Below are 27,504 nucleotides of genomic sequence, written 5' to 3'. Positions count from 1 at the left end.
GAACTCTAGAATAAACAAGAGATATCCATTTTAAAAATATTTTCGTTTAATTAACGATATCTGCCAAACCACGTACCCTATCGCAAATTCCAAAAGGACATTTTAGTAGACTGACATGCTGAACAGATCTGTGAAGTTTCCCCTCGATTGGATCAAAAATTAGGGAGCGGCTCGGTCTTAAAGGTTCATGCTTAAAAACGTCATAACTCTGAAACCATGTGACGCATGACGTCATGCTCACTGACTTTTTTGTTCGTCATGGGTATGTGATTCTGCCTGCAAAGGTTGGCCTCGATCTGTTCAGCCGTTGCAGAGAAAAAGGGGTTTTCGTGTTTTCATGAAAAACAATATGGCGGCCGAACCACGTGACCCATGACGTCATAATTACCAATGAAATATTCTCCAGACTGAGTCCCCCCTATGGTGAAAATTTGATCTCAATCGGTCCTATTATTGCAGAGAAAAAAAATCTTTGTTAAAGGAAATTAAAACTTAAAATGGCACTGAGTTAAGGATCATCAGAATTATCAGAATTACCAAAGTTCAAAGTGCCATAACTTTGTCAAAAATGATCGAAACGTCGTGAAGTTCGAACTTGATCTGTAACTTATCATGAGGAAATCATGTACCAAGTTTGAAATCATTAGCATTAAGCGTTGAGAAAAAAAGTTCGGAAAACTGTTCTTTGCGTGACGGACGAACTGATGGACGGACAGACTGACAGACTGGCAGCTGGACAGACGGAGGGACGGCGTGCAAACCTATAGTCCCCTCTGGTGTACACTGGTAGGGGACTAATAATGGGTAGCTAGGTCTGACTTCCACAATTAGTTTGTTAGTGTAGTTGCAGGGTACGTGAAATCACAAATGCAGTTTACGTTCATTATTGTTACTCACCTTTAAATACAGGATGTTTTTATTAATCCCCTACCGCTGTACACCGGAGGGGACTATAGGTTTGCACTCCGTCCCTCCGTCTGTCAGTCTGTCCGTCCGTCCGTCAGTCACGCAAAGAACAGTTTTCAGGACTTTTTTTCTAAACTCTTAATGCTAATGATTTCAAACTTGGCACATGGTTTCCTCATGATAAGGTACAGATCAAGTTCGAACTTCACGACGTTTCGATCATTTTTGACAAAGTTATGGCACTTTGAACTTTGGGAATTCTGATAATTCTGATGATCCTTAACTCAGTGCCATTTTAAGTTTGAATTTCCTTAAAAAAGATTTTCTCTGCAATAATAGGACCGATTGAGATCAAATTTTCACCGTAGGGGGACTCGGTCTGCAGAATATTTTAATGGTAATTATGACGTCACAGGTCACGTGGTTCGGCCTCCATATTGTTTTTCGTGAAAACACGAAAACCCCTTTTTCTCTGCAACGGCAGAACAGATTGAGGCCAAACGTTGCAGGCAGAATCAGATACCCATGACAAACAAAAAAGTCAATGAGTATTACGTCATGCATCACATTGTTTCAGAGTTATGATGTTTTTAAGCATGAACCTTTAAAACAGAGCTCCTCCCTCATTTTTGATCCAATCGAGGGGAAACTTCACAGATCTGTTCAGCATGTCAGTCGACTAAAATGCCCTTTTAGAATTTGCGACAGGGCACGTGGTTTGGCAGATATCGCTAATTAACCGAAAATTGTGTTGGGGTTTTGAGAACCCTGCACTGTGTAAAGTGTTGTAAATATACCCCTTTGTAAATAATTCTTTTTGTAAATACCTCCATTCATTGTAAAGGTCGAAGGTCGTCCCCTAGTTTGTCCACATCGCAGCACATAGCGAACCATAGGCCCTCTTCGTAATTATTTCGTTATTATGTGTTTCAGGTAAGGCTGTGTTTTCAATAGTTTGACTCTACGTTGCATGAATCAAATAAGATAGGTCCCCTTTCTTTCCCTTCAAAAGCGGTGCGAATGGTTTTCTATCCCGCAAGACGCCATTGCCCATGTGCTCATCTCGGAGAAGAAGGGGGGAGGAGCCGCCAAATCACGGCGTGGCATCAACTCGTCATCGGAGGTGGAGTCAGCCAGCCCTACCGACCAACCAGCGCCGAGGTGAGCCAACCGGTAGGCGTGTCATCGGAGCTGGCGGCTTGATTTTGGAGCGGGCAATAAAAGCAACTGCAAGGGACTGCTTCGGCAGACGCGTGAGGAGGTTCATGAGAGAGGAGGGAGAGAGGAGCACCGAGCAGCTTTGTGAACACGAGCATCGTTGGGGTGCAAGAGTCGTTGCGCTAGAATCGCCAAGAGAGCGGCAACATAAACCGCGCTGCCTGCCGGGTTTTCGCCACTGGAACCAGATACGTGGAGCCGCCGCCGGCTGCTCGTTTTTCCAGCCCGGAGCGTGGATTTCGAGCGGACCTCCTCGCTGAGCAGTTCCTCCCAACCTGCTTCAAGCCATTCCTGCCTGCAATTTCCCTTTGTCGTGTATGTCCGTGGTCTGTCCTGTGTGTTGCCTGGGGTTCAATAATATAAGACTGTTTTAAGGCTGCCCTGTGTATCTTCTTCTTCTTCGTCCTGTATATTACTTCCGTTTCTTCTTCTTTGGTTTTGGTTTTGTATAGAGTTAATAAATACCTGTTATTTCTTACCTTTGGTTTCATTCTTCCCCGATCGCTTTAGTCTTTTCTTTCAATTGAGTACCGGTGGCGCGATTTTGGCCAAACATTTTATAATCGGGTTAGGCTTTTGTTAACGGCCTGAGTCGTGGCTCGCTTCGCTTGGCGTGTCCATTACAGTCGCGGCTCGGGCGGGGCTCATTTCCTCGCTTACCGGAAAGCGCTGGTACTTAGGTCATAGGAATAATTGGCCTACTACCCTATTCGGCGCTGACCGGAAGTGGCGAGATAGTTCCAGGACTCGGACGGCCAGCTTAAAAGACGAGTGGATTAAACCCCCCTCGGTAAGGGGAGTGCCGAAACTGAGATCCATAACAATTGGTGTCGGGGAGTGGGATTTCAGACCCGAACCAAATTTTTAAGAACATAGGAAAACAATTTGGTCGAAATTACGAGCGGCCGAAATTTATATTAATATTCCAAATTAAAGTCGCGCCATGGATAGTCAAGGCGATCGGATGCTGGTAGGGGAGGTAGAAGAGGGCCTAAAGGCAACCCAGGACCCCAGGGAGGAATTGGGAGAGAGAGGAGGAAGGCAATGAGAATGCGGTAGAGGGGGTTTCGGGCGCACGAGATGGCGGCGTCGCGCACGAGGTTGGAGGCGCACAAGATAGCACCTCGCACATGGCGGCGAGGGCCGAGCCCTCGGTGGCAGCTGGGGCCGCTGTGCCAATCGGGTTTGACTTCGGATTATTCCTGAACCAACTGGATGCAAAAATGGAGAAAATGAGTGAAAGGATGGGAGGCCAAATTGGAGCAATGAGGGACGAAGCAAGGGGTACCAGTGAGCAATTGAAAAATGACGTGGGTAACCAAATCGGGGAAATGAAGGATGGGTTATAACAGGGTTGGAAAATAGAATGGCCGCCCAGGAGAACCAAATGGAAGGGGTGAAGAATGGGTTAACGGGGTTAGAAAACAATATAGTAGGCAAATTGAGGGAAATAGGGGAGCCTTCAGAATCAGAATTCAGAATTTCAGAATCATTGGAATCTCCCGCAATGACGCTATCTCCGAGGGCCTTTCACTTACTCACCGCAGGCAGGTTGGTGGTCTTTCCGTCTTCTACCGACTCCTCTCCGGCCTTGCTCCCCCAGCTCTCTCTGGGCTCTGTCCCCCAAATATTCCTGCAGGTCGCACAAGATCTGCCTGCAACACTCTTATGGTTAAACTGCCAAAATCAAGACTCTCTGCTCACCTTCACTCCTTCATTCCTCTTTTCTCCCGCCTCTGGAACAAACTCCCTCACTCTCTTCAATCCCACTCCTCCCTCCAGGTCTTTAAAACGGCTGTTCACCACCATCTCTTATCTTCTCCAATCCAAAACCTTGATCTTTTCTACCCCCGCTAATTTCACCCCAAATCCACTTTTTTGAGGTGACTTTTGTCTTCTTTCCTGTAAGTCCTTGGTGTCCTTGCGTTTTATACCTATCCTGCCTCCCCCAGGCCCTCTCCCTCCCACACATCTCCCGATGTCCCTGCTCTCAAATGTTGTGTTTGTGTGCTTCCTCCCCTTCTCTCCCCATCTTGTCGACCGCTCCCCTTTTTATATACTTTGTTTGCTTGTTTGTTTGATTTGTTTGTTTGATAAATGTTAGCTCTTTCACAAGCCTCGACTCTGTATACAAAAAAAGCAAGAAAAAAAAAAAGCAATCCACCCGGGAAGTCAATCAAATTGGGGAGCAGATAAAGGAAGTAAAAATCGGGCTAGAAACCAAATTGGACACCTACAAGGGGGATTTGGAGCAGATGAGGGCGGCATCTACCAAAGAGATGGGAGAGATGGGGGAGGATATAAGGCGCGGAGTGAGCGAAGAGGTCGCGGGGGTACGCGAGGAGGTAAAGCGGGGTGAGGAGCGCATGGAGAAAGAGGTGAGGAACGGCACGGCTAGGTTACAGGGGGGCATAGAAGACGACGCGGGGAGTAGAGCAGCTAACAGTGGGACAAAAGGATTTAGGGGAGCAGGTGGAAAACAACACGGCGGTAATAGGGGGGTTGAAGGCGACGCAGAAAGAAATAAAGAAGGAATTAATAGCGACGAAGAAGGAATGTCAGACGGTACATGAGGGACTGATGAAGAGGTTAGAAGAGGTGGTAGAGGCAATGGAGACAAAATAACGGGAAGTCAGGACGCACATAGAAACGACCAAGGTGGCCTTAGAGGGAGAAATTGAAGGGGCGCACCGGGAAATAAAGGAGGTGAAACAGAAATTAGAGGAAGTGGAAGAGGGGGTAAGTGAAAATAAGAAGAGACGGAGGGAGACTAAGAAGGGGATAAAGGAGGAGGTGATGGAATTGGTGCAAGGTCTGTGCTCACGGTGTGATGATGTGCTTACTGACCAAATTAAGAGTTTGCAGGTGGCGGAGGAGGAGGGAAGGAGAAGAGGTGCCGAGGTGAGTGGCGATATGCTTGGGTATGTATATGGTGTGAGGGGAGATTCAGCGAGCTTGGATGTTGGTCTAGACCCGGGCGTTCGTGAGAGGCCGCTGGTGAGGTGTGCGACTGGTGCAGAGTGCGTGGAAAGAGGCTGTGTGCAAGGATGTCTGACTATGGGGAGTGCGAGAGGTATTGGTGAGCAAGGGAGTGCGGTGATGATTGGGTGTGCATAAGAGTGCACACCTGTGGTGAGTGTTACGGAGGATGTAACGGGGGAAGGAAGGTGTGGAATGGAGGTGTGTGTGAGGAAAAAGTGTGCGCCGAGGAGTGAGTGTGCTGTCGAGAGTGAGAGTGAAGGCACGACAGAGTGTGGTGGTGAGAGTGACACGGAGAGTGAGTTGGTGGTGGCATGGGTGCGGGAGGGCACATTGAAGCGCGTGATTGGGTGTGCAAAAGAGTGCACACCCATGGTTGTCACAGAGGGTGTGACCGAGGAGTGGGCACGAGGAGGTGTGTTGATTGAGTGTGCGAACGACGAGAGCGTGCCAAGGTGTGCGGTGGTCAGGTGTGTAACGAAGTATGTGAGCGTTATGAGTAGACCTGAGTTTGTGCGAGGGGAGAATGCACGAGCGAGTGCTGTGACAAAGTGTGTGGGTTATACGAGCGGCGTTGGAGCGCCGGGTTTGGAGAGTGTGAAAGGGGTCGCGTATGCGTGTGAGCATGCGAGTAAGGCATCGACGTTAACCGGAGCAGCGGTTCGACCGACGTTTAGCCGACGCGAGCCCTCGGTCCGTACCGGGCTTCGGGTACTGTTGGAACCGGCAGGGGTCGTAATCACGGCGGTTTCAAAAGAACCGCCGTGCACGATCCGGGCCGGGCCTCGCCCTGCACAGTCGCGTCCACGGTCTGCGTGCGGCCCGGTGTGAGGGAAGGTAGGGAGGGTCGGGACGGCGCCCCCTTGTGGTTGCGGCGTTCCGGCTGGGCGAGATTGGGCCATCGGGCGGGAGACCGAAAGGCTCCGCGCCGAGGTGGACCTTGGAATCTCGGCCCGAGTAAACCTCCTCCCCTGAACCGAGTGCCGGACGGACCCAACCGCGGTAGACAAACCACCCGCATTCATCGCTCGGCTTTGCGAAGCCGAGCTTTGAAAATGTAATGACGCACCGAGGCTCGCAGTTTAATGGACGATGGTAGGGATAGTGTTTTGATTCGAAATTGGGAATAGTGAATAGGATTGGCAGTAATGATTGGCAAATTGGATTGGCGAATATGATTGGCAAATTTTGATTGGCAAGAATTGGATGGGCAAAAATGATAATGGGAGACGCCCGATGTGGTGGGATGGCAACTCTGCCATCCCTCACATCCACCCGGGCACATGAGCATTAGTTATGGGGTTTGGCAGTGTAAGCTCGCTGAGGGTGGGTTAGGATAAATGTATAGGGACCTAGAGATGACCATAGGTAACTGTAGAATTAAGTAGTGACATTGTACAAGTAGTGGGGACGTAGAATAGATTAGTGGATGATAAGGACATGGTATGTGCAATAGTGTAAGGGATGACTGGGGATGCACTAAGTTAGAAGGGCACCAGGTAGTTTAGATGATGCAGTTGTGTTTGTGTGAGGATCTTTGTGTTGAGCAAATGAGGAATTGGTTGAGAATGGCCGTGTGTGTGAGAATCTTGGTGTTGAGCAAATTAGGCAATGCTCGTGAATGGTGCAGTGTGTGTGAAGGAGGTGATGGAGCAGCGTATGGTGAAAAGTGCGATTGTAAGTTGTATTGAGCGAATGGTCCTGGAGGAAGGAGGGTGCAGGGAGCACCAGGTGGGATGGAACAGGTGTGCAAGTGAACAGGTGTGCAAGTGAACAGGTGTGCAAGTGAACAGGTGTATGGAGAATGGTTGAATGGAATAACTGGTCTGGAGTAAATGGAGTATGGAATGGATGGATTGGAGTGAGTAGTGTGGAAAACGTGGAGTGGAGTGGTTGGTGCGAAAGGAGTGGATGGGGAAGATGGACCCCCTTCACGAATACCCGGGGAGGGTAGTTTAAAAGTAGGTAGAGGGTATAGGTAAATTGTGGTTGGATATTGGCATCTGTGGTGCATGTGGTAGAATGGTGTTTGGATGGGTGCATCAGTGAAGTGGAAATGGCTGGGCGTGTGGCCTGTTAGGGTGTATGGTTAAATGGGCACTCCGCCACTGTGAGGATGTCGGCCAGGTGAGGCTGCAGGTGGGCTCTGGGAGCTGGTAGAGTTGTGAATGGGGCCCGAGGATCCGGAGGACGGACCCGGGTAGCCCAGTGCCAGAGAGGGCACCGAGTGGGGAGAGCGCCAGAGGGCCTTCCCCAGGTAGATAGGGTAGGGTAAGGAGCAGGTAAGCTCGGAGGCAACTGCAGTGGCGGAGGTGTGCAGGTGAGCGGACCTGCTGGGAGCGCCACACGACCCAGTCCTGAAATTGTGCAAAGGCACAGGGAGTTGAATCGGGGGAGTGAGACCCCAAATTGATGAGCACCACAGTTTGGTTAATGGGAGTTTGGTTTTTAGAACCACAGAGAGTAAAGTGGCCAATGGTTTTGCAGGGAAAGACCCCGGGTAGAGTAAAAGTGTTAAAGTCATTTAGAGGATAGTTAGGATTGAAATCTCCTCGCACCATCTACATCCACTCACCTGAGGTGATAACAGGACTCCACACCATGGTTTGGTATTTTTGTTGCAAATGTTTTGGAGGGTAAGACGCATCATGACGTGGGGGTGACATTGTGCTTGGTTGTTCCATCTCTTCCTCCTTATGAGGAATTGATGAGGAATTTGAATCGATGGCAAATTTGGTTAGAGGGATTGTGGACAAATTTGGAATTAGGGGAGATATGGGAAAGACAGGACGTAGAGACTGAATTTGTAAATGTGTAGAGTTGTGTAAATATGGGGTACGGGGCAAGGGTAGATTAGGTGACGGGGGGGGGGGGGGGGGGGGTGACGTACGATAGGGACGAGCTTTCTCCGCTCGCTCCCCATGCGCACCTCACCTCTGCATTGCCTTGTGTTGAAGTGTACCCTTGTGCCCTTGCACCTCGCTGACTCTGCTTTGTCTTCCTCCCCACCCATGGACCGTGCTCTCTGGGCACTGAGGGGAAGCGTGCGGGAGCCGCATCTGTGTGCCCGAGCCGCCGCTGCGAGCTGCCTGGACCAATGCACCACTTTATGGACCACGCGACTTGTGGCCTAGCACCACCTTATGGACCACCCGTTTGTGGCCAAGCACCACACCCATATGGACCCCACGTGTTGGGGCCTGGCCCCTCTGCTGGGACCGGCCATGATGGCCAGGGAAGAGTTGGCTTGTGGACCACGGCGAGGTGGCCCCTTTTGCCCTACAGTTGGAGCACCCATAGTTGGCCCTTGTGGGCCCCAAATAAAAATGGACACATTTTGTGCTTTTTATTATTATGTGCAAACAGGCAGCAAGCCACAAGAAGAACAACATCAGGAACATCGGCCAGCAGAGGGAGCAGAAAGAAGAAACGTTCAACAGTTGTTTTTTTGATTGAAATGTATGACTGTGCACTGGATGGTGCTTGATGATGCTTGTCATTGGTGCTTTGGTGCTTGCATGCTCGGGGATGCATTGCAATATCAATTCTGCATCCCTGGGCATGTGAGGGTGGTGTGTCGGTGCAGTGCATGCTTTTCCTCCCTCCCGCAGGATTCTTTGTTTCCCAAAATGACAGGTCCTGGGTTGCAGTGTAAATACAAAATAGTGTCTTGTAAATAATGCTCCCCACCGTAAATGTGTAGTTTGGAATTAATTCCGTAATTCGGTTATCCTGTGGGTGTGAATCTGTTAGGTAGAATGCAACGTAGCAGGGGGACATACTTAATTGTGTTTTAAAACTGTCGCATTCAAGGGTGAGGTTAATCGTAGAGGGGAACTGCATCTGAGTGTCACATTAAGTTAAAGTTTTTTCGGCCCGGGGTGTGCCTGGAGGAATGAGGGTGCTGTGTTGGGGTTTTGAGAACCCTGCACTGTGTAAAGTGTTGTAAATATACCCCTTTGTAAATAATTCTTTTTGTAAATACCTCCATTCATTGTAAAGGTCGAAGGTCGTCCCCTAGTTAGTCCACATCGCAGCACGTAGCTAACCATAGGCCCTCTTCGTAGTTATTTCATTATTATGTGTTTCAGGTAAGGCTGTGTTTCCAATAGTTTGACTCTACGTTGCATTAATCAAATAAGATAGGTCCCCTTTCGTTCCCTTCAAAAGCAGTGCGAATGGTTTTCTATCCCGCAAGACGCCATGGCCCATGTGCTCATCTCGGAGAAGAAGGGGGGAGGAGCCGCCAAATCACGGGCGTGGCATCAACTCATCATCAGAGGTGGAGTCAGCCAGCCCTACCGACCAACCAGCGCCGAGGTGAGCCAACCGGTAGGCGTGTCATCGGAGCTGGCGGCTTGATTTCAGAGAGGGCAATAAAAGCAACTGCAAGGGACTGCTTCGGCAGACGCGTCAGGAGGTTCATGAGAGAGGAGGGAGAGAGGAGCACCGAGCAGCTTTGTGAACACGAGCATCGTTGGGGTGCAAGAGTCGGTGCGCTAGGATCGCCAAGAGAGCGGCAACATAAACCGTGCTGCCTGCTGGTTTTCGCCACTGGAACCAGATACGTGGGGCCGCCGCCGGCTGCTCGTTTTTCCAGCCCGGAGCATGGATTTCGAGCGGACCTCCTCGCTGAGCTGTTAGTAGGGAGATAATGGGGCTTCCAGGACACCCATGTATTTAGATGGGACTTTTCCCCAAACTGCCCATTTTTCCCCCGATTACCGCGACACCCCCTTCTCCTTTTACATGTAAGTGAATGGGGGAGTCCTTACTTACCCTCCAAGGACCACGCGACATTCAAAATTCCTCATTGATCCTATGAATATTTGCTCATTTTCTAATTTTTTAAACAACTCCATTCTCTTATGGAACTCATCCCCATCTAGGATATTGATAAACTTTACATCAAGTACCTTTCTCTGTGCGTTTATAAAATGATATGTTTCACGGAGGGACCTGGTCTGTCCTCCTCCCGATCCACATACCATTTTAAAATTATAATATTTATTATCCGGTTGATAACCATCAAAGTTCTCACTCCACTCTAATATTTTTTTTTTCCCGCCCTCCATTACCCCACTTAACAAATGAATACGTTTATCAGTCTTGAGGATCTTCTGACCCTCTCAACCTCTCGGATCTGGTATTTCTCACACTCATTATGTTTTCCATTTATATACCAAGGTTGATTACACCTCCACCCTTTAGTCTGGTTAATACTTGGATCTATCATTTATTTATTTATAAAAAAGGCGGCGGTAGCCCTTAAAATCCCTAACCCCCCTTTTTAACTTATCACTTATATATATATATATATATATATATATATATATATATATATATATATATATATATATATATATATATATATATATATATATATATCTTATCACTTATATATATCTTATCACTTATATATATCTTATCACTTATATATCTTATCACTTATATATCTTATCACATATATCTTATCACTTATATACTTATATAACCATAAGGGAGACTATCAATTCCATTTTCTAAAATATATCGTTTATCATCATATGCTCCTAGTGCTAGTTTATTTATCTCTTCTGAATATAATTCATGCTTATAACTCCTAATCCCTTTTACCTTTCGATATTGTTCCCCCCCCACTCATCAAACATTGATAATAATGACCAAAATTTATACTTTCTTTAATTACATTTTTCTTAATCCCCTTGAGCTTCTGATCACACTTCTCCACATTCCCAACTCTATATTTATACGCATAGGCCTTTGCTCTCAATGCTATGAACTCACTCAGAATATTTCCACCAAGCTCATCCTTGAACTTTCCAATCACCTTTTTATTTTGATTCGAGAACAGCTGACTAGTAGCATCATAGTTGCTTGTATCATAGATTAAAGAATCTGTTTTCATATCATCATAGACGTCATCTGTCTTGATACTCAGGATGAAGCTGTCCGTATCCATATACATCAACATGACGTTATCATCATACTTTGTTTTCAAATTCTCATAATAATATTCATACATCAGTAGTTTTGATAGATCGAGAACAGTAGTACCAATATAAATCGGTTTATCCATCTCAATTTCTTCTTTCATCATATGAACAGCACAAAAGTTTTCTGTAAAGATTTCAACACGCTCAAAGCTCGGTCTGTTGATTAGTTTGGAAGTTTGTTCCCAGGAAGTTGTCAACTTGATATTTTGTCTCTTTCTAACATTTTCCACAGTCTTCCCAAACACCGCGTTATTCATCAACTTATAAAAATCTTTCTCAAAGTCAGTCTTTCCAAGCGTTCTCTTTCGAGTGTTAAAATCAATATATTTCATTAACCAATAACTCTGTTTGAATTTCAGGACCCGATGAACTTTCTCAACAATTAGGCCATGTTTCACAAATTGTAAAAGATTTCTCTGATGTAGTACATAGTTCTTCTTATCAAAGAATGTTGTTAAAAGTTTTTCTGTTCTTGATCCCTTATCAAACGATTTCTGATATTCACTCAACCACTCTGGGTTTGTCAATTCTTTCTCACACCCGAAAGGAAGATCTTTATGTTTCTCAAAGAGTTCTTTTGGGTACTTTAGATCAACCTCCAGGAAATAACCTTCTTTCCTTTCATCCAACTCTTTTTGTGTTGATCTCAGAATATTTTCTAGAACACCCTCATGATCACTCTCCCATTTCAATCCTCCATAAGGTTGTGCTTGGGACATTGCCCACCCATAGAGGTTGTTGGCGTCATAATACATGAGATAGGAACTATCTTTCTTTGGATCATAATCTGGAAGATATTTGTTATTTGCTTTTGAATATCTTGATGAGCAGACTTGTGAAATTCCCCCTCTCTTTGCTCTCTCTATCATCAGGAGCATATCAACATCGGTTATCAAATCCAAATCTTGTTTAGTCATTTTTAGCATAGCACTCCAAGCAAGACCCGGTGCTGTGAAATAATGAGCAGGGTCCAAGCCATATCCAGAAAGACACACAGATCTAAATGCTTCGAATACATCTTCTAGAAGAAGGACATCAGTCTTGAGATAGAGATCATGATAATCACCCATATTATTGATATAATATTTTTTCCAAACATTTTGAGCATGTACATAATCATCATCTGAAACATTGCTATTATTTAGAATATTATAAAAATCTTCTTTTGAAGGAAGTTTCTTTTCACCAAATCTTTTAAATGAATCCATATAGTCGTACGGGTAAATTCCCTTTTGTGTTAGGAGTTCCGTATCCTCATAATTACTCTCCAAACATGGAAATTTTTTCAAATTTTTAACTAGGTTAGCAAGAGGACTAGCCATGAATTTATATGTATCCAAGAATCGAATTCTTGTAGTTGGTCTTGTTGGAATGATTTTTGTAAAGGAGATGTATTTTTGATCTGTACTTGGAATAGCACTGATACTCCCAGGAGTCTTTGACAACTCTTTAATAAACAAGTGTGTATCATAATGAGCGTTGTTATGAAGAAAGACAGGAATGAACGAGGGGAGTTTATAATTAATATTACAACTTTGATGAGCCGGACCTCTATATTTACCAGTGAGATGACAATGATCTCTAACCTTTGGGCTTTCACCAATTTTCTCCCCACAAATATGACAGGCAGCCTTTGGCTGTTAAATTCTCTTTTTTCTTTACTTGTTAAGGACATTGGTTTATTGGTTTCTCTCATTATCGTGGTTAATCGAACACAGTCTTTTTCTAGTCGTTTCACAAACTCCTCTGGGGCATTTGAGCCTCTATACTCCTCTAACTTAACGGATGATTTGATATAATAACAAAATCCGCAAGGAGTATGTTTTTGATACTTATTTGTGTATGATTCTTTTGGATCTGGAGCTGCTGTTGCTATTTTTTCCAAGATACTCTCAAAATCAGCATATATCACAAAAGGATGTTTAATTGTTTTATTTTGATCTTTGAATGAAATTTTAGAACCAGGCTTTGGAAGTGTAATGACTGTTGCTTTCTCATTTGAACAATATTGTTTATGAGTATCCAATCTCCCCTGTGAATGAAATGTATTCAAACACCGACGACATGGATAAACTTTACATTTTCTAGAACAGACTTGTGATTTAATTAATCTTGAAAAGTTCTTGATATAAGCATAATGTTCAATTTCACCAGATCGGAAATACAAGAGATCAACATGTTTTTCTTTCTCATCATCTGAGATTTGTAAAATCTGCACTTTATTCTTTTCAGTCAACCCATAGACATTTATCGAAATATTATTTAACTTTTCAAACTTTGGAATATTATTAAGAGTCATCGGAAATTTCAAATTTTTCATATTCAATTCATTTTCATATTTCATATAATTGCTTACTCTTTCAGCATGTTCTTTTGCTGGATGTAGATATGCCAGTACAGACCACAAGAAACACTTATCAGTATTCTGAATATTTACTATAGCATTTTTATCTTTGATGATTTTAGGAAGTTGAATATATGATCTTGCTTGTAGTGGATCAGATTTAAAAATGTGAACATCAACAAACAGAACCTTTTCAACAGTGAGACCGCTTCCGACAATAAGATCATCAATATTATATTCACTATATTTAAGCTCATTAAAGACCTGTTCTTTATTTCTATTATAATCATTTTTATTAAGTACCATGTAAGTTGTTGTATGTAGGTAAAAGTTAAATGGTGGATCTTCCTTTTTACGAAGAACCAATTTAGTCCCCAAATAATATTTACAACTTCCCATTTCAGATATAGTCTTATCAATCTGATCATCTATTCCTTCCTTTGTAAGATCAACAGCAGCTCCCAGAGAACGGGGGACTGGATCTTTGAAACGGAACAATCTAATTTTAATATTTCCTTTGAAAGCACCATCTAAATTTTCAATCTCATAATATGGAACTTGGTGTTTCTTTGTCTTCTCATGACGCTTCCAATCCTTCTTGAGGATGTAGTGTTGACAGCGCTCACAATAGACCTTTGGAAGAACCTTTGGTTTGAGATTCTTCAAATGTTTTTGAGTATCTAAGTGTTGATCATACCCACTTCTCAGAACCCATGTCTTACAAATCTTACACTACTTATTATCTTTACTCTTTAAATGTTTTTGTGTTCTATAATGTTTTTTGATATGTTTGTAGTTCTGCTCACAACTCTCACAGTAAGTAGAATTCGTCATATTTATATAGTAAAAAACTTCACTATTTACTAGTTATCTTTTACTTAAAATAAAACATGAAAAAATTGAAAACAAGAGTCAGGAAACTCAATTAAATTTGGGGCAACTTATTCATATGATTCTTGGTTAGGATGTGATATCTATAACTAGTCTTCTTCATATCCTTATCACAAAGATCACAATGTTTCATCTCTTCTTCTTTATAACCGTTAAGAACATTATCTAAATGGTGCTTTATTTGTTTATGTTTCCTTTTATCAAGTACTCGAATTAGCTTATTACAAGGTTCACATCTTATCATATTTTTACTCTTATCAGATGTATTGATAGCATGTTTAATGGTCCTGATATGAATATCATATCGATTGTACTGTTTATCACAGGCGGAACAATAACCAGATTTCATGTTATTTATATAGTGAGAAACTTCATATTTCTTCATCACTAAACTCTATATAGTAATCGGAATCATCAATAAAACTACTCTCATAACTATCATTTGAGCACAAACTATGAGCATCATAACTATCATCTGAGTTCAATGAAATACTATCATCACTATCGTCCGAGTTCAATGAAATAGTAAAATCTTCACTGCTGTAATGACTCATATTTAATTAGCAGAAAAAACCTTTCCATCTATACCAATATACTTTCTTTCATTGACGGATTCAATCTCTACATTTTTAATATCAAAAGTTATCTTTAAATAATCTCTAACTATCATAGAACGAAATGACATTTCACCAGAAATATTAACATCATTCATTTTACTTAGATCTACACCCTTTGGATTATTAAAGTAAATACAAATTTCTCCACGAGTATTGTTGATGGTCTTATCATTCTTTTTCAAAGTATCGTGGTCAATCACTTTTTCAAGCTTTGAATAAATTGCCAGGAGTAGAGGAGAAACTTTTGTTAGATTTACTTTAATGGATGTCTTTCCAGATATAGTTAGAGCTCTTCCTTTAAATGAAATAGAGGGGCTCATGTTATTTTCCATAACTGGTTTTACCCAAAAATTTCCATATTTATCTTTGTTCAATTTAACATCTTTGACATATTTTTCTATATCTTTCACCGAAGTAGAGATTGATTGAAATTTGTCTTTTGTGCTTTGAAACATTGTATTTATTAATGAATAAACTTGCATTTAGTTTAAGTAAAAATTTACTATATAAATATGATAAGTTCTGAAGGATATTTAGAATTTCCAGACTCTCCATATGATAAATTAGAGAATTGTCCGGCTTGTGATAGAATAGGGCTTAATAATGAGGGTTCATATAAACAATGTATTTTCTGTGATTTAATTTTAATTAATGATAATAAAAAAAAAAAAAAAAAATATAACTCTTTTAAATTAGAACCAAAAATGAATTACTTTACAAGATTAATAAGAGAGATGAATGTTAAGTATTGTGATGATAATACACCATTTCTTTCAAGGGAAGAGACTATTTGTATTGAGGAAATGTATAAGGGTTTAATGATATTTATTATTCAAAATAATTTTAATGGAAATGTTAATACAAGATACTATATAGATAAAATAATGAATTATTTTGAAATTAAACCCGAACTCAGGATAAAATATAGAGTTTCTAAAATAGCTCAAAAAAAGTTAGATGACTTGTTTTCCAAATATATAAATGAATGATTTTTTACCCGTTTGGGAAAATAAGATAAAATTTAATAACCATAAAACATTCCAAATTCATTGAGATGTCTAATAGTTGGTTCAAGCGGATGTGGAAAAACCTGTTTACTTTTAAAGATGCTCCTTGGTCCTAATTTTTTAGATTATGATAATTTAATAATTTTTACAAAGTCTAGTTTTCAACCCGAGTATCAACTACTCTCACAGGGTTTTAATGCAGGTCTTAAAAAGGAAGACATTATCGGTTTATTTAAACTTCAAAACAAACTAAATGATTATAATATTGAAGATATAATACAATTATTTTGTGATACACAGAAATCAAAATCGAAACCAAAACCCATAACTTGTATTCTCAGTGATAATACGGATGATATACCTTCACCTCAAGATTTAGATAAATCAAAAAAGAACCTCGTCATCTTTGATGATTGTGTTAATGAGAGAACCAAACAGTAATGGATAGCTACTATACAAGAGGGAGACATTCTTCTTGTAATTGTATATATCTTAGTCAATCATATTTTCAACTCCCTCGACGCTCAATAAGAAACAATGCCAATACTTTTATTTTATTTAAGTTAAATTCAATAGATGTAAATAATTTTTGGAGAGATAATTGCTCTACGTTATGTAGTAAAAAAGAATTTGAAAATTATATGAAACACACGATTGGAAAATATAAATATATTGTTGTGAAACAAGATGAGATATTAAAGGATGTATTTTTATTTTAAACATAATTACATATATAAATGATAACTATTATTATTAATCTGGTGGGTAAATCTGCTTCAGGAAAGAACTTTCATAAATCTAAACTCTTGAATAGTAAAAATGAAAGGATTGTAAGTTTTTTTTAAAAACACCCTATGATTCGTGGTGAGTACTACAACCAGAGCAAAGCGACCAGGAGAAGTAGAAGGGAAAGATTATTACTACATTTCAATGGAGGAACATATGCGATTGAGGAACGAAGGTCAAATATTTGAGGAGGTCTCTCTTGGTTCTACAAAATATTCACATTGTAAGAGTGAGTTAAATAAAGTAAAATCTAATGGTCTTGGGATTTTAGAAACTAATCCTGAAGGAATGAGACAAATTATTAAACAATTGTGTGGTGATGGAGTTAAGATTTTATCATTCGGTTTTGATATCGATGAGGAGACAACGCAAACGTATGAAAAGCAGAGATACAAGTATTAGTGAAGAAGAAATAACAACTCGTATTAATACCAATAAAGAATTTGATGAAATATTTAAAGAAAAGGATTTATTTCAACACATTTACTATAATGATGAAGAAAAGGAAAATTTTCCCATTGACCTTTACAATTCATTAAATGATATTTTTCAATACTAAATGAATGCCGAAGAAAGAGAAAGAAAGTTTAAGGAACATCAACAATTAGTTTCAAAAGTTGTAAAGCAACAGGAAGAGATAAAGAAGAAACGGAGACAGAAACTAACTGGTGAAGAAGCCTTTGAAAGAAAACAAGAGAAATTTTTTAAACCGCTTTAAAAAACTCAACACCCTACAGTTCCCACGGTAGAATTTACTCCGAAAAAACTTCAAATGCTCAAAGATTTTAGTCAGATAACAAAACAAGAACTTGGAAAATTAGAATATAATGATGAAGAATTATTTCAGAAACTTGAGGAGGTAAATCAACCCCCTAATTATGTAGTGGAAGCTCTTCAAAACAATGAATATTTGGCAGATTCAAAAACCAGAGCAGGTCTCATTCCAACAGAAGAACCAGCAGTGTTCCATCTTGTGGAAGAAAAGGTATTGATATTTAATGATGAATTGATGTTCTTGAGTTCTACTCAACCAAATGTTAAATTAACTCCAAGATTAATGTTTCTTCTAACAAACCCCGGATTCAGCGGTTCAAAATATTTTGAGGAACCACTTGATATGGAAAGAGAGGAAGATAGGGTATATATTGAGTTGCTAAATGCACTTGATTATGGAGTTTCTGTTGCTGGTAAAAGTAAAAAGAATGAGAAGGAGAAACATATTATTGATGCTTTAAGTAAGCTTGGTTCAGGTGTTAGTTTTCTTCCAAATGACCCATCACAATTAGTTAATAGGCTATTATTGTTGTTAGGTAGTAAGAAGGCTGGAAACAACAATTGTTTTAATGAATCCTCAGCCATTTTAGATCAGTTGATGAATATGAAAATAATTAATAAATGTCAATGCAAAGATATTTTATTAGATATTAAATAAGATGAGAAGCACAATTCTTAGTTTTAATTTCACAACGAGCGATTACACAGCTTCATTCCCTTACCCACTACAACTTGACCCCCTTACCTCATATGAGGCATCTTTATTGTCGATGGAAACTTATAATACCTTGTTTAATATCACAGAGAAAAACAACAAGTTTAGTTATAATCCAGGAAGTGGATATAAAACTATAACCGTTTCACCTGGAGCTTACGAGATTTCTCAAATATCTTCAGAAGTCTCTCGCCTTATGAAAGAAAAAGGTGATGAACCAAAAAATATTGTAATAGATATTCAAAAACACTTCAAAATCAACTATTAAACTTAAAAATAATTATAAAGTTGATTTCACGATTGAAAATTCGTTTAGAGAGCTATTGGGTTTCTCTTCAAAAAAGATTGAAAATAACGGGACGTTTTACAGTGATAATGTTATCCAAATATCCTCCGGTATAAATTCAGTATTAATTCATTGTGATTTGATTGATGGTGCTTATAACGATGGAATAAGAACAAATACAATATTTTCATTCAGTGCATACTCAACCCCGATTGGTTATAAATTTAATATGGAACCAAAAAATCTTGTCTATTTACCTGTGTCAGGAAAAACCATATACAGAGTAAATTTTAGGATAACCGACCAAGATAATCGTATGATATCCTTTAATGATGAAATTATATCCATCAGAATTCACCTACGTGAAGTTTTTCAATAAATAAATAATGGTTATTGTGAGAAAACACGAGTTGGGAAAATATAAAATAATTACAGGGGAGGGCATGTACCTTTCACCATACTATACAAGGTATGTGGGTAAAGGATACTATAAACCTAAGAGACAACGAGGTGTAGGTCATCAATTTCGAAATAAAGGAGATGGGATAATTGATACTCTAATGGGTATTGGTTCAACCATCCTGAAACATAAAGACCTAATTGGTTCAACTGCTTCTGCCGTGGACTCCGTTGCGGGTGCTATAAAGAGTATAAAAGATGCTCAAAAGGAGTCTCATAAATTACAAGCAATCAAAGAAATAAAAAAAGGTAAAACTCAACTATCTTCACAAGAACGACAAAAAATCATTAAAATACTTGGGTCAGGGTTTCAACGATTTTAATACTATATAAATACAAGTATGGAAGCGATTGATAGTATCTATGATTTGGATGATACAATTATCATTTCAAACTCCACAAAAAAGGAAGACTATTTTAAGGTAAATGCTATAACAGGAACAGACTGGAATTCAAACGGAACAAAAAGTTTTGAAATAAATAATCAACAAACTTACTTGAATATAGCTGATAGTTTCTTGCTGTGTAAATTTAAATTCACTAAGGCTGCGAATAATACTAATGCTACACTCGTAAATGATTTCTTCTGGAAAATGTTTGATAGTGTTCGCCTGTATATTGGAACACAAGAGGTTGAAGCGGTTGATTATGTCTCTGCTACATCTGAAATGATGAAATTTACACTATATTCGTTTGGTGATAGAATGGGTAAGGGAGCTGTTGAAGGTTTTATTCCTGATATGTCAACGGGTACAAACACAGACCCTGGTTATAGTCAAAGGAAGGCAATGTATAATGATGACACAAAACCAGAGAATAGTTTTACCGTAGCAGTACCTCTGAAAGGTATATTTGGATTTTGTGATTATGACAAAGTTTTGTATGGTCTTAAAATTAGATTTCAACTACAAAGGAATGATAATGTAAATAGGTTGCTTTTTGGGGTTGAAAATGCATTTGCAGACAACAATAAATTTGTTATTAATGATTTGTGTTGGTATATCAGTGAATATACTCCTAATCTTAAAACGGAAGAGATGTTAAATAGAAGACTTAACTCAAAGAAACCGCTAAATGTATCATACCTTAAAAGAAGATGTCAACACGTTAAACTGGAACACACTACCTACACTTGGAATTTGGGTGTTCTTCAAGGAAAGCCACGATACCTCTGGCTCATTTTTAAAAAACCAGATGGAGAGGACGGTACTAATAAGAATAATGCGCTGAGTGATAATGCTAAGGTGAAACAACTTCGGGTTTCTCTTGATGGCACATTTTATCCGCGAGATAGATTGGAAATTGATTGGGAAAAAAATGATTATGCGGAAGCCTACAAGTCTTACCAAAAGGTGTGTGAAAGCAACGGTAATAATGAGCCTATTTTGGATATGGTTGCGTTTCAAAAACTTTATACAATCTATGCAATTGACCTGAGTTCTCAAAAGGAAACTATAAAGTCTAATCGAGTGGATACTTCTCTATACATTGAAAGAGGGGAGAGTGAAGAGGTTAATGCATATTGTTTGCTTTTGGAGGAAACAGAATTACAGATTAATACAGATAATGGTGTTATGATTAATATCACATAGGTTTTTTCTCATAAATAAATGGTTGGGGTATATGTTAATCAAATCAATCTTAATAAATTAACATCTTGTATTCAAAATCAAAAGCCTTGTATTATTAATGTTAATACAATTCAAAGAAAAGGAGCTGTAAGAATTGATGTTTTACTCACACACACACAAGTAAAAACACTAAATGATGTTGGATCACTTAAAATTAAAATGACGAAACCTATGTTAAAGAAATATTCAATAGACGAGTCAAGAGGAGGATTTCTCCCGTTTCTAATTCCTTTATTTGCTGGTTTAAGTGCGGCGGGAGCATTGACTGGTGGTATTTCAGCAGCGGTAAAAACTGCTAACGAAAGGAAGGCACAACTAAAAGCTCAAAAAGAATTGGAAAGACATAACAAGGAGTTGGAGAAACAAATTAGTGGAAGTGGTGTAATTGTAGATTTTGCTCAAAAACTTGAAAGTCTACCTGATAAAGCTAGATTGTTGGTTAGAGATATGCTTTCCTCTATCGCTCAAGCGGGTGTTAAACTAACTAAACGGGGTAATGGATTGTATCTTTCTCATAAATAAATGGATAAATGGTTTAAACAATTTGGAAAGAATACAACGTCAAATATAGAACTTACTAAGTATTGTAAAACACTAAAAATTGATAATGTGGTTATTTGTATGAGAGATGAATTAATACATATAAATAAGAATACAAAGAATATTATTATGAATTTAGACACACAGAATGGTTCTCATTGGGTTTGTATTCATAATAGTCAGGATAAATATTATTTTGATAGTTATGGTATGCCACCACCTGTTGAAGTAATACAATTCTTACAGAATGGTGTTTATCAAACATTTCAAGTTCAAGAAATTAATTCTAAATGTTGTGGTTAATTATGTTTATATGTATTATTTCAACTCAACAATAATGAAAATTTTTATGATATCATTTTTAATCTAATATAAATGACTTATGTTGGAAAAGATGGTTCTATCTTTGGAAAATCCTCTCAGGATATTGATTTATCAAATTATTATACAAAGGCACAGGCTGAACGACAAAAATATAGTGTAAGTAAAAATATTAATATGAAGAATACTTATAAATTAATCAATTATCCAAACCCTACAGATGCAAATGACTTAATTAGATTTAGTGATTTATCACAATATATATTTTTAAAGAAAACAGCACGTTTTGTTAAACAAGTAAAATTTACAACCACAACACCTGGTTATACTGACCATACACCTTTCCTCATTGAATTTAACTACCTGCTTACAATTGAATTTTATAAAGAAGGACATATAGTTAATATGCGAATTAATAAATGGGGGTACGATATGCCTGATTTAGGGTATAATTGGTCTTTTTCAATAAACATAGAAGACCTACATGATTTGAATCAGTCTCGTAAAGAAGAATATTATCCACTTGGTGAGGATATGGATTTATGTGGAAGTACAATTAATAAACAACAAATACATGGTTTTAAGAAAAGAAAAATATATGATAGTATAGCGATCGTTAGCATGACAAAGAAGGAAGGTCATGAGATAAGGATAGAAAGCCGAGGAATACAAACCGATTTGGTAGTGGGAAGATGGGGTGGTATTACCTGTCATAATATTAATCTCACATATATTTCTGATACATAAATGGCAGGAAGAAGACTACAAGAGAATTATAATTTTTGTATTCAAGGATACCTACAAGAAAAGGGTGCTCGGTATTACATACCTTATGATTTGGAGCATATACATGGGAATTTTGTCATAAAAAACTGGCCTTATACTGATATTGTTAAACCCACAAATAGAGACTTGTTTAAAGTATTAAATAAAAATGAACTTCTCAAAGTTATGAAATATAAAACTCTTTTAGAAATCGTCAACAAATCTTATTGGTATCCTATTATGAGAAAAATAATTATAGATACAAGAATATCTCAAAATCCAGATGAGTATATGTATAATATTCTTTGGGGTTTAAACTCAAGGGTAGCAAGGGATGAGGAAGGAGTTGAAGAAGAGAAGGAGAAAAGAGAGAAAAGAGAGAAGGAGGAGAGGGAACAAAGAGAGAGGGAGGAGAGGGAGAGTTGGATAGAACCAATCCAATTGGATAGAACCAATTGGATAGAACCAATCAGAGCGATTCAAAAAAGAGTGGATGTATTACAGCAAGAAGATCAATCTCAACTCACCGAAGAGGAAAATAAAGAAAGAATGAATGCTGTGAAAATATTGATATCAAAAATTGCTAAGATAAATGAGGAAGGAGTTAAAGAAGAGAAGGAGGAAAGAGAGAGAAAGGAGAAGGAGGAAAGGGAGAGGGAGGAGAAGGAGGAGAGGGAGAAAAAGGAGGAGGAGAGGGAGAAAAAGGAGTAGGAGGAAGGAGAGAAAAGGGAGAAGGAGGAAAGAGAGAAAAAGAAGAAGGAGGAGAGGGAGAAAAAGGAGAAGGAGGAGAGGGAGGAAAGGGAGCAAAGAGAGAGGGAGGAAAAATATAAAAAGATGGAAATCGGTGAGATTCGTAAAAGATTGAGTGTATTACAGCAAATAAATCAATCTCAACGCACCGAAGAGGAAATTAAAGAATTAACAACTCTTATGAAGATAATGGTTTCAAAAATAACAACGTCAATGTCTTCAATTTCAGGGAGGAGATTTAAACGTGAAAGTGGTGAAGAAGAAGAAGAAGAAGAAGGAAAAGATTATGTGATTGATGATGTTGGTGTCATTGACTTTAGTTAGTTTTTATTTGTAAATAAATGGAGGAGAGAGTGAAGGTATTCCTTAGGATCCTTTATGTTTTAAAAATTAAGATAGAAATGTATATGTTAAAAACCAAAAAGGTTTTGATACTCTGTCGGAATTTTTCTGATAAATAAATATGAGTTATTGTCTCAAATGTAAAAAGAAAACTAAATCTAAAAATATCTCTTATGTTAAAGCTAAAAATAATAGAGTTTATCAAAAAGGAATATGTCAAGTGTGTGGCTCTAAAAAGTGCCAATTCATCTCACCTAAAAGAGGAGGAGATATACAAAAGTTTCTGTCAGGAAGTAAATTTACAACAACTGGAATTCCAGGGGAATTACACCTTCCAGGGTATTCTTTCTGTGGTCCAGGAACAAACCTGGATAAAAGATTAGATGAGGCTGACAATCCTAAACCTTGGTCTAAACCTACAAATAGGGTTGACGAAGTGTGTATGAAGCATGATATTGCTTATGGGAAAACCACTACGTTGACTGAAAAACATAAAGCCGACAGCGAAATGTTGTATAATTTGTCTTTGATACAAAATCCAACGTTGAGAGAGAAAGTTGATAGGTTTATTGTGAGAAATTTGATAAATGCTAAATTGAAACTTGGTCTTGGTTATTCCTCAAAAAACTATTAGGCTCTAATGATGTCATCAAGACTGAGGAGCTTTTGGCTGAAGAATTACACAAACCTATAATCACAAAGTTTAAAAGAAGGAAGGTTTATTCTAAATACACCGACCACATATGGTCCGCTGATTTAATTGAATTGAATAATGACAGGGGATACAGGTATGCTTTAACCGTTATTGATTTGAGGAGTAGATTTGCCTGGGTTGTCCCTTTAAAAAATAAAAGGGGTGATACTTTAATGTTAGCCTTTAAGCTAATATTTGATCGGGATAAAAGGAAACCAAAGAAGTTATGGACTGATGAGGGAACAGAGTTCTATAACAAAATATTCATGAAATTTCTTAAGGGGAAGGGTATTAAATTATACAGCACCTTTAATGAAGGGAAGGCAGTTGTTATTGAGCGTTTTAATCGTACTTTAAAAGAGAAATTATATAAAAAATTCACACAACTCGGTTCTCAAAAATGGGTGTATTTAATTCAGGATATTGTAGATAATTACAATAATACAGTTCATTCATCAACAAAATCAAAACCATTGGAAACATTTACAAAATTAGAATATGAAAAGGAGATTAATTTGAGAAAGCCCAAGTTCAAAGTTGGTGATATTGTAAGAATATACAGATGGAAAAGCCATTTTGAGAAAGGTTATACAAAGAGGTGGACTAATGAATTATTTAAAATTGTTGATGTAATGGATACAGTCCCTTGGACTTACAAATTATATGATATGAATGGGGAAGAAATCTTGGGTTCATTTTACTCACAAGAATTACAAAAAACAAAACTGATAAGCCATTAAACAACAACCATCCATATATTAGTGATAAGATAATGGGGTTAGGGGTTTTAAGGGCTACCACCGCCTTTTTTATAAATAAATAAATGATAGAACCAAGTATTAACCAGACTAAAGGGTGGAGGTGTAATCAACCTTGGTATATAAATGGAAAACATAATGAGTGTGAGAAATACCAGATCCGAGAGGTTGAGAGGGTCAGAAGATCCTCAAGACTGATAAACGTATTCATTTGTTAAGTGGGGTAATGGAGGGCGGGAAGAAAAATATATTAGAGTGGAGTGAGAACTTTGATGGTTATCAACCGGATAATAAATATTATAATTTTAAAATGGTATGTGGATCGGGAGGAGGACAGACCAGGTCCCTCCGTGAAACATATCATTTTATAAACGCACAGAGAAAGGTACTTGATGTAAAGTTTATCAATATCCTAGATGGGGATGAGTTCCATAAGAGAATGGAGTTGTTTAAAAAATTAGAAAATGAGCAAATATTCATAGGATCAATGAGGAATTTTGAATGTCGCGTGGTCCTTGGAGGTTAAGTAAGGACTCCCCCATTCACTTACATGTAAAAGGAGAAGGGGGTGTCGCGGTAATCGGGGGAAAAATGGGCAGTTTGGGGAAAAGTCCCATCTAAATACATGGGTGTCCTGGAAGCCCCATTATCTCCCTACTGCTGTTCCTCCCAACCTGCTTCAAGCCATTCCTGCCTGCAATTTCCCTTTGTCGTGTAAGTCCGTGGTCTGTCCTGTGTGTTGTCTGGGGTTCAATAATATAAGACTGTTTTAAGGCTGCCCTGTGTATCTTCTTCTTCTTCGTCCTGTATATTACTTCCGTTTCTTCTTCTTTGGTTTTGGTTTTGTATAGTGTTAATAAATACCTGTTATTTCTTACCTTTGGTTTCATTCCTCCCCGATCGCTTTAGTCTTTTCTTTCAATTGAGTACCGGTGGCGTGATTTTGGCCAAACGTTTTATAATCGGGTTAGTCTTTTGGTAACGGCCTGAGCCGTGGCTCGCTTCGCTCGGCGTGTCCATTACAGTCGCGGCTCGGGCGGGGCTCATTTCCCCGCTTACCGGAAGGCACTGGTACTTAGGTCATAGGAATAATTGGCCTACTACCCTATTCAGCGCTGACTGGAAGTGGCGAGATAGTTCCAGGACTCGGACGACCAGCTTAAAAGACGAGGGGATGAAACCCCCCATGGTAAGGGGAGTGCCGAAACCGAGATCCGTAACAATATTTAAAAAAATTGGATATCTCTTGTTTATTCTCGAGTTCTCCTCAAGCCGCACCGCGCGCCCTCAGCCTCGTCTCGCGAACCTCAAAAGCGCGACACAGCGTGTGCTTTTGGGAGGGGCAGAGCCAAGCCAAGCAACATATATATACACATCGATCATTGATCGTGAACCGGAAAATATAATAAATTACTGATATTTAGAGACTCGAAAGGTTCTTTATCAACAACTTTTTTTGTCGTGCTTCTGCTGACCTGTCTGCAGGGTGTATACATTCTTAGTCCCGAGTGCGAATCACAGGTGAGCCTGTCCTGAGGTAATTAGCTATTGGGAACGATTCAGAACCTGTGGGTAAATAACGCTTGGTAATTTCCCCAACAGTTTTCCGGACGACAGACTGCCGGTAGGGGACATGTATTGCAGCGCAATACTCAGAATGCTTGTCTTAATTGTAAAGTACTTAAAAACAATTAAGGTGGGGGCATTGTCCCCTCCCTGCCCCCCCCCCCCCACAAATGCATTGAACAATGGTGGCTTGAAGGTAACCAAATGAACAGAGGGATGGATTCTGCAGATAAGTTGCCTCTCCATTACACTGATGACCTTGACCATATGATGTGTTAAGTGATAATTGTGATGGAATAACATAAATAGTTTGCTGACAGCTTTTGCTATCATCTATTTGATTTACTTGTACATGGAAGGGACTGTATTCATTATTTAATCTCGTGTATTTTGTAAACATTATTAAGTTGTCAGTCTCGCTCCGACGCGATAGCGCATAGGTAGTGCATTTACATTTGAGCTGTCTCGACTGGGTTCTTTCAAGCCTGGGTTCAACACAAGACGTCTGCAGATACAGTGCCTTCAGAAAGTATTCACACGCCAAGACTTTATCACATTTTGTTGTGTTACAGCCTGAATTTAAAATGGATTGAATTGAGATTTTTTTTGGCAATGATCTACACATTATACCCCATACTGTAAAAGTGGGCAGCATGTAGAATCATACTAACGTAATCATAAGACCTTAAACAACAAACAAAAAAGTACCTATTGTGAGGGTCAACAACCCCCACAACCCGTATACTTCATCAGACCCCAATGTTTCTGATGCATTGAACAAACATTGGTACATCACAGGTTATTACCCTGCGCTCGCGAAGCAACAAGCTGGGTTAAGCATTCAGTTGCGTACATGTGCCGTGTGCCATTTGCCATGTGCCGTACATGTCTGCATTTAAAAAATTCATTTTCTCGGCAACCGTTGGTCCGATTGACATGAAATCTTCACCATCGGAGGGCCTCTTCCTGCAGAATATTTTAATGAGTATTATGACGTCATAGGCCACCTGGTACAGGTGCCATCTTGGAAAAACTTCGCACCTCTATATCTCTGAAACCACTGCATGAAAAAAATTGAGACCTGGCTCATTGTCAACTACTCCCGATGGGGAATAAGATATGTTAACTAGATGGTATTCATAATGATGATGTCATCGGT

At 39.3% G+C, this 27,504-nt stretch overlaps 1 protein-coding gene across 18 annotated transcripts in view; it reads right to left on the bottom strand.

Annotated features, from left to right (window-relative positions):
• LOC137423219 (DNA (cytosine-5)-methyltransferase 3A) overlaps positions 1–27,504 on the bottom strand; it is a 549,884-nt gene that overhangs the window by 81,499 nt on the left and 440,881 nt on the right. The gene's annotated exons all lie outside the window — the stretch shown is intronic.

This window comes from Myxine glutinosa, chromosome 3 (genome assembly GCF_964187855.1).
Source record: "Myxine glutinosa chromosome 3, kmMyxGlut1.1, whole genome shotgun sequence".
Classification (NCBI taxonomy): Eukaryota; Metazoa; Chordata; class Myxini; order Myxiniformes; family Myxinidae; genus Myxine; species Myxine glutinosa.
The sequence above is the reverse complement of the archived record's forward strand: the minus strand, read 5'-3'. Positions and strand labels throughout refer to the sequence as shown.